Source organism: Budorcas taxicolor, chromosome 1 (genome assembly GCF_023091745.1).
Source record: "Budorcas taxicolor isolate Tak-1 chromosome 1, Takin1.1, whole genome shotgun sequence".
NCBI lineage: Eukaryota > Metazoa > Chordata > Mammalia > Artiodactyla > Bovidae > Budorcas > Budorcas taxicolor.
In genome coordinates, this window is record NC_068910.1 from 214567959 (window position 1) to 214576018 (window position 8060).

Genomic DNA, 8060 nt, shown 5'->3' on the forward strand with positions numbered 1-8060 from the left:
AAGCAAGTCCCCCATCCGTCCCTCCTCAGGCCTGGAAATTAGCACCAAATCGTCCTCTAAAGAAAAAAGCATCTACCATGAGGACAGGCAAGTATGAGGGATGGTTAAGAGCATAGATTGTCATGTGTGTGGCTTTGAAAGGTGAAAGTGAAAGCCTTGCAGTCATGTCTGACTCTTAAAGTCCATGGAATGGAGTTGTCCAGGCCATAATACTGGAGTGGGCAGCCTGATCCCTTCTCCAGGGGATCTTCCCAACCCAGGGACCAAACCCAGGTCTCCCGCATTGCAAGCAGATTCTTTACCAACTGAGCCACCTGGGAAACCCTTTAATTAAGTTTATTTATTTTTAAAAAACTATTTCTTTTAAGGAGCATAGACTTTAGGTCAGATGCTGTAATAATAGTCTGTTTAGCCAGCCATACATGTGTGGATGCTCAGTCCCTAAGTCATGTCTGACTCTTTGCAACCCATGAGCTGCAACTCTCCTGGACATTCTTTGAAACTGCATTCAAATGGGTATGTCTCTCCTTTCCTCCTTTGCCTTTCACTCCTCTTCTTTTCTCAGCTAATTGTAAGGCCTCCTCAGACAACCATTTTGCCTTTTTGCATTTCTTTTTCTTGGGGATGGTCTCGATCACTGCCTCCTGTACAGTTTCACGAACCTCTATCCAACCTGAGTGCTGAAGAATTGATGCTTTTGAACTGTGGTGTTGGAGAAGACTCTGGAGAGTCCCGTGAACCACAAGGAGATCAAACCAATCCATTCTAAAGGAAATCAGTCTTGAATATTCATTGAAAGGATTGATGCTGAAGCTGAAACTCCACTACTTTGGCCACCTGATGCAAAGAGCTGACTCATTGGAAAAGACCCTGATGCTGGGAAAGATTGAGGGTGGGAGGATAAGGGGATGACAGAGGATGAGATGGTTGGATGGCATCAGCGACTTGATGGACATGAGTTTGAACAAGCTCCAGGAGTTGGTGATGGACAGGGAAGCCTGGCGTGCTGCAGTCCATGGGATCACAAAGATCAGGACATAGCTGAGTGACAACTGACTCACTGACTGACTGAACTGCAACTCACCAGGCTCCTCTGTCCATGGGATTTTCCAGGCAAGAAAACTGGAGTGGGTTGCCATTTTCTACTCCAGAGGATCTTCCCTACTCAGGGATTGAACCAGAGTCTCTTACACTGGGGGGGGGGGGGGGAGGTGTGAGGGGGGGGGTGTGGGTAAATTCTTTACCACTGTGCCACCTGGGAAGCTCTCAGCCAGCCATGACAAAATACGAAAGACCAGGTGGCTTAAACAATAAATATTTGCTTTCTGACAGTGTTGGAAGCTAACAGCCCCAAGACCAGGGTGGCTTCATGGTCAGTTTCTGGTGAGGCCTCTCTTTCTGGCTTGTAGAAGGCTGTGCTCTCAATGTGTTCTCATGTGGATTTTTTCCTGTGTGCATCGTGGAAAGAAGAAAATCTCTACTGTCCTTTCCTCTTTTTATAAGGACACAAGCCCTATCAGATTAGGGCTTTTCCCTTTAGGTCTCATTCAACCTTAATCACCTCCCCAAAGGCCATATATCTGCAGACAGTCACTCTGGGGACTTAGGGCTTCCACATATATTCTAGGTTCCATCATTCATGAGCTTAGATCATGTCTTTGCACAGTTCATTAATCTCTCTAAAGCTCAGGTTTTCTATCTGTAAGATACGGTTACTGGGGGAATGCAATGAGAAAATATATGTAAGACATATATAGAGAGAATCAATGCCTTTGAACTGGGTGCTGAAGAAGACCCTTGAGAGTCCCTTGGATGGCAAGGAAATTAAACCAGTCAATCCTAAAGGAAATCAGTCCTGGGTGTTCACTGGAAGGACTGATGCTGAAGCTGAAGCTCCAACACTTTGGCCACCTGGTGGGAAGCTCTGACTCATTTGAAAAGACCTTGATGCTGAGAAAGATTGAGGGCAGGAGGAGAAGGGGAGGACAGAGGATGAGATGGTTGGATGGCGTCACTGACTCAACGGACATGGATTTGAGCAAACTCCAGGAGATGGTGAAGGACAGGGAAGCCTAGCATGCTGCAGTCCAAGAAGTCGCAAAGAGTCAGACACGACTGAGTGACTGAACTACAAAGTAGAGAGACTGGAAGCTGACATGCAGCGGCCAAGTAGTGGTAACAATTATGATCTCTGGAGGCAGTCACAGTGGATTTTCACTCAACAGGGCTCGAATCCTGGAACCGTAGGAACCCTCTGCAATTACTCCCGTCCTTACTCTTTTCATCCTGAGGCCTGGCTTGCCTGCAGCGTGGTTGTGAATTACGAGGGCAGTGCCGAAACATCTTCTCATGCATCTCAAAGACGTTTGTTCCTGCTCAGCTGCGGCAATGTTTGCCATTTGTTTCCTGGCACAAGAAGGAAGCCCCACCTATGAAGTTTGCTTAGTGAGAGCAAGAGGGAGGGGACAGGAAAAGGAGCTTATCTGAAGACTTGGAAGCCTAAAGGTAGGGATTTTACACATGAGTGGAGGGTGGAGCAATCCTCAAATCCTTCTCTTTTTCTCGTGGTTGGTTTCAAGGAAAATAAAATGCCTGTACTCTCTGTGACTCTTGACGAGCCTCTTCTTGAGATACAGCCAGAAGTGATGGCTTGCCTCCACTTGGGAGCTTTCTTCACTGAGGCCTCCCCAAACACAACCTGACTCAGAAGGTGGTGGGTCCCACGTGCCGTGGCCTCTCGTGAGGTGATGGCGAAACGGGAGACTGAGCTACACACTCTATAGCGACTCAGGACACGGACCCGCCCTCACTTCAAGAGTAAGGCAGGAAATGGGGCAGCTAAGTTCCAATAGTTTGGCCACTTCATGCAAACAGCTGACTCATTGGAGAAGACCCCGATGCTGGGAAAGATTGAAGGCAGAGGAAAAGGGGAAGACAGAGGATGAGATGGTTGGATGATATCACCAACTCAATGGACATGAGTCTGAGCAAGCTCCGGGAGATGGTGATGGACAGGGAGGCCTGGCGTGCTGCAGTCCATGGGGTTGTGAAGAGTCAGACATGACTTAGCGGCTGAACAGCAAAAGCCCTTTAGACCTTGAATTCACAGTCTGATGTTTGAAGGAAATAGGGTTCCCAGGTACTGCAGATCCTGAGGGGGAGAGGTCTCTGCATAGGAACACTTGTGGGGCACAGTCATGCCTGATTTGGAGACAGGATTTCTTCTGGAAAGGGGGGCTTCTACAGACAGGTCTTGCCTTCTTCTCTGCAGCCCATGGCACCAGCAACCCACAGGGAAAGCATGCGGTGTTTTGGCTAAGATGCCTTGAGATTCTGTCACTGTTTGTGTTAGAAATAAGTAGCTAAGTTTCCCAGCAATTATTGCCATCGACGCTAAGAGAGAGGAAAAACTCGTGTGAACACAGCTTTATTTTTTTAATAAAAGACAATAGTTTTCTTAAGAGAAAAGAAAAACAAACAAAAAGACTAAACTCATACTTTCGTGTGTACTAAGAAGAGAAAACAGAAGAAGAGAAAAAGGAAGAAAGGAGGGGAAGATGAGGGGAAGGAGAAGGAGAAAGAAAAAGTACCCCTGGCCCCTGGGTCCCCTTTCCCAGGATGGGAGGGTCATGTCTGGAATCTCAAAAGTTGGGGCTCAGGAGGCACCCCTGCGTCCTTGTTTCCTGGAATCTACTAAAAGAAAATGGCAAACCAGCCAAGATATTCGGCTGAGGTTTGTTAAGAAAACACATCCTCGGTTTGGGTTGTTTTCTGAGAGGAGGGTCGAAGAGATGTGGTTTAAGTACGAAAATTGCTCGTGGACAGTTATGGAAATAACGACTCTTTCCACGGCCCTGCACGCCGCTGGTTGTAGCTACAGGAAGCAACACGAGACAGTGGGCGAAAATCACCTGGGGACGTGAGCGGGACGGGCCGCTGATGGAGGTAGGACCCAGCAAAGCATCTTCTGTGTCAGTTACCCGGAAAATGCTGTAGCCAGACATGTGTTTACTTATTCAAGTGGAAGGCAAGAAACTTCTGATTTCTGGAGCCTGGCTAGACTGTGAAATGGAATAAGAAAATCCACTTCATGTGATTTGTGGTCCACACTCCCCAGAGAAGGCGCAGCTCAGGTCTTTGACGTCTCCCCTTCAGGAACCTCAAAGGACTCATTTTCATCTCCTTTTAATGTCAGTTTATGACACATTAACCAAAGTCTAAACTGTTTGACTTGACCTTGAAGATAGTTTTAGGCAATTACAGCCCACAGTATAAACGCATGAATGTTACCCAAAAGCTGGGTTAACCTCTTGGTGGGTGTCAAGCCAACAGACATAACCAAGCCAGGGACGAGAAGAAGGAAGGACTGAGTGTTATTTGCAGCAATTAAGGAGAATACTAAGGATCTTGCCCAAAGCAGTGTGTGCCCCAGCACCACAACTGGGGACAGTTTAAGCTCAGGGTACATGCCTATTCATGAAGGGTTTGAGCAGAGGAGAATGCAAGTTGAATTGGGGCAAAAGTTGACAGAGTCCAAGCTCTAGTTGATTGATGTCAGGAGGGTAAACACTCTACCATCCTCTACCCGGGTGGGGGCCTTTGTTCCTGCAGAATTCAAAGACATGTTGTAGTTGAGTCGCTAAGTTGTGTCCAATTCTTTGTGACCCCATGGACTGTAGCCCACCGGGCTCCTCTGTCTGTGGGATTTTCCAGGCAAGAACACTGGAGTGGTTGCCATGCCCTCCTCCAGGGGAGCTTCCAGACCCAGAGACTGAACCCACATCTCCTGTGTCTCCTGCATTGGATTCGTTATCACTGAGCCAGCCAGGAAGCCTCTCAAAGACATACTATTATGCATGTACCTTGAGGAGGAACTAGGACTTGGCTATTTCATTGTTCTGTTGTTTGCCTGCCTTTTCTCTCTTCCTGCTTACTTTGTTCCCTTAAGATCATTAACTTCTGAGACCTGTTCAAGGGCAAGCACTGTGGCCAGGCTGAGATAAAATAGGTGAAGCCAAAAATGGCTTCTCTTATGTCAAGAAAGCCACGCCTGGTTCTCTTTCTTCAGGAACCCCCTACCTTTATCTGCTTACATTTGAACAGCTTCCATTGCTCTGAATCAGCCCGATAAGTAATAATAATTCTAGAAAGCAGGCAATTTTGGTTGCTTGACCATCAGAATTAGTTCTTTCTCTTTGATGTATCTTTGTGTTTACCCTTTATGGTGTCCTGTGTCTATTACCCACTATTTAGGGAAAGATAAACTAGAGTAGTGTTACACTTGACCTTGCATTTGGAGTTAAGGATTCAAAAATCCTGCCTAACTATCTTCAATAGTCAGTGAAAGGTCCTAAATCTCTAGATCATGGCACTCACATGCCAGCTCAGTCATTTATATGTGGTCATTTATTAAAAAATTTATGCATTCCCTCAGCCTATCAACATGTGGTCTGTACCTGCAGAATCCTGACCCCACTGTGAATACAAAGAACTTTCCAGGGACACAGCAACATCCTAACACCATGGGAAGCCAGGAGAGGGCATGGTTACTTCTCAAGGGCATCCCCAGATAGGTAGAGTGTCACTGTCAGCCTGCCTACAAGGATGGGAAGGATTTTGGCAGGGAGAAAGAAAGGGCTTTTAAGGGGCTGTAGGTAGATGATTTTCCAAGTTTGAGCAAACTAAGGAAGGGAGAAATGAGAAAAACTGAGTGATCAAAATGCAAGCTGCCAGTGTTGACTGAAAAAAAAAAAAAATTACAACCTAAAACTTGAGAATGTTTAATTTGGCCAACTTGCTAAGGGCTTAAGCCCAGGAGACGGCCTCTCAGATGGCTCTGATGGACTGCTTCTGAAGACATCTGGGAGAAGCCAGGATATACAGGAGCTTTTAGAACAAAAACCAGGTCATCGAAACACTGAAAGATTGTTGTTAATTAAAGAAATCCAGACAAGGTGGAGAATTTAGTGCTCTTCTATGTATGGGAAGGGGCCAGAGTCTGGGCCCACTGCAGTGATTTCTCGGACGTACATCCTAACTATCTGGGGCCAGGGTCCTTTTTTCGCCCTCCTGAATCCCCGCAGGGTGCACAGCCGGGGGTGGTTTCATCGGCTGATGGCAACATTCCTTGTTCACTGATAGGGCAGGTGACCTTCTTCACTCGCACCTGAAGATGCCAGATGAAGCGGCAGATGAAGACGGTGACAAATGAGTGGATGATGAAACACAGTAGGTTGGAGTTTGGATTTTTTTTTTTTTTTTTTGGTAGCAGCTGGAACCACAGAAAATGTGTGAGTAAGAGCAGGGAAAAAAAGAAATTAAGGATCTGGGGAGAAAGTGTAGTCTGCTGTCAGTGTGAGGGACTAAAGAGGTAGATGAGAAATGCAGGGATGAGAGACGGGCCAGAGCAGGAGTCCCAGTGAGAAGCGGTGAGGAGCCAAGGGGAGCATCATGGGCAGAGGGAAAGAAGAGGTGGCTCTGAGTGAGGGTTGGTGGGGGGGCAGGGTGCTTTAGACCAGGGCCGCACACTCCTGGGCTTGGTCCTGGCTCTGCACTTCAGCAGGGCCACCAAGATGTAATGTATCCAGCCATCAGTTCCTGCAAAGTGAAGGCAAGAGACGGGAGGAATCTCAGCCTTCCGTACAGAAGCCTCTCCCGTGAGCCAGTGGAGTCACTGTAGGGAGGAGAGCTTGACTGATTGGGAAAAGAGAGTTTCAGAGCCAGGGGTGACCTTGGTGATGCTGGTTCTCAAACTTGAGTGCAGTTCAGAATCACCTGGGCGATATGTCAAGAGATCAATCAGCCATCCCTGGAAAGAAAACTGTGAAAAACCTGGACAGTGTATTAAAAAAGCAGAGATGCCACATTGTATAGTCACAGCAAAGGTCTGTACAGTCAAAGGGATGGTTTTTCCAGTAGTCATGTACAGATGTGAGTTGGACCAAAAAGAAAGCTGAGCACCCAAGAACTGATGCTTTCAAAGTTTGGTGCTGGAGAAGACTCTTGAGAGTCCCTTGGCCTGCAAGGAGATCAAACCAGTCCAGCCTAAAGAAGATCAACCCTGAACATTCATTGGAAGGACTGATGCTAAAGCTGAAGCTCAATCCTTCAGCCACCTGATGGAAAGAGCTGACTCATTGGAAAAGACCCTGATGCTGAGAAAGATTGAAGGCGGGAGGAGAAGGGGACGACAGAGGATGAGATGGTTGGATGGCATCATCAACTCAGTGCGCATGAGTCTGAGCAGGCTCCAGGAGATGGTGAAGGACAGGGAAGCCTGGTGTGCTGCAGTCCACGGGGCCACAAAGAGTCGGGCACGACTTAGCGACTGAATGACCACAGCGATTTGAGGTTCCTTTCCCACTGCACAGCACTGTGTGAAACTCTCATCTCACATCTGGAGTGTTGGGAGGAATCTGAAGCCCAGAGGGGCTGAGTTGGTGTCCAGCCTCAAAGGGGCACATTCCCCACTCTCTAGAGAGTTGACCCCCTCCAAGAGGCCATAACTTCTGCGGCTCTCTTTTTCTACCTAGTCCATCTCCCCAGGATGGGAGGCGAGCCTGTTGAACTCAGAAGATCCCAAGAGCCCAAACAAGAAGCTACAGACTTCAGAGCAGCTGGACTGAGATGACCCAGGGGCTGCTGTTCAGCTGCCACCAACTGCTTCACGCTTGTCAGACCTCGTCACCCTCAGTCAGCAGCCCTCACTGGGCCTGCATCAGAGCTTTGAGACTTGGCCAGGACACGGGCACGTTAAATGTTGACACCTCCTCTTGCCTTGCTGTCCAGAGCATCATTCAGTAGAAGCTTCTGAGCTTCCATGGTGGCTTAGATGGTAAAGAGTCTGCCTACAATGCAGGAGACCCAGGTTCGATCCCTGGGTCAGGAAGATCCCCTGGAGAAGGAAATGGCAACCCACTCCAGTACTCTTGCCTGTAAAATTCCATGGACATAGGAGCCTGGTGGGCTATAGTCCACGGGGTCGCAGAGTCGGACACGACTGAGTGCCTTCACATTCACCCACACTCATGCTGAGATCCTATTGGAAACGGACAATCTCG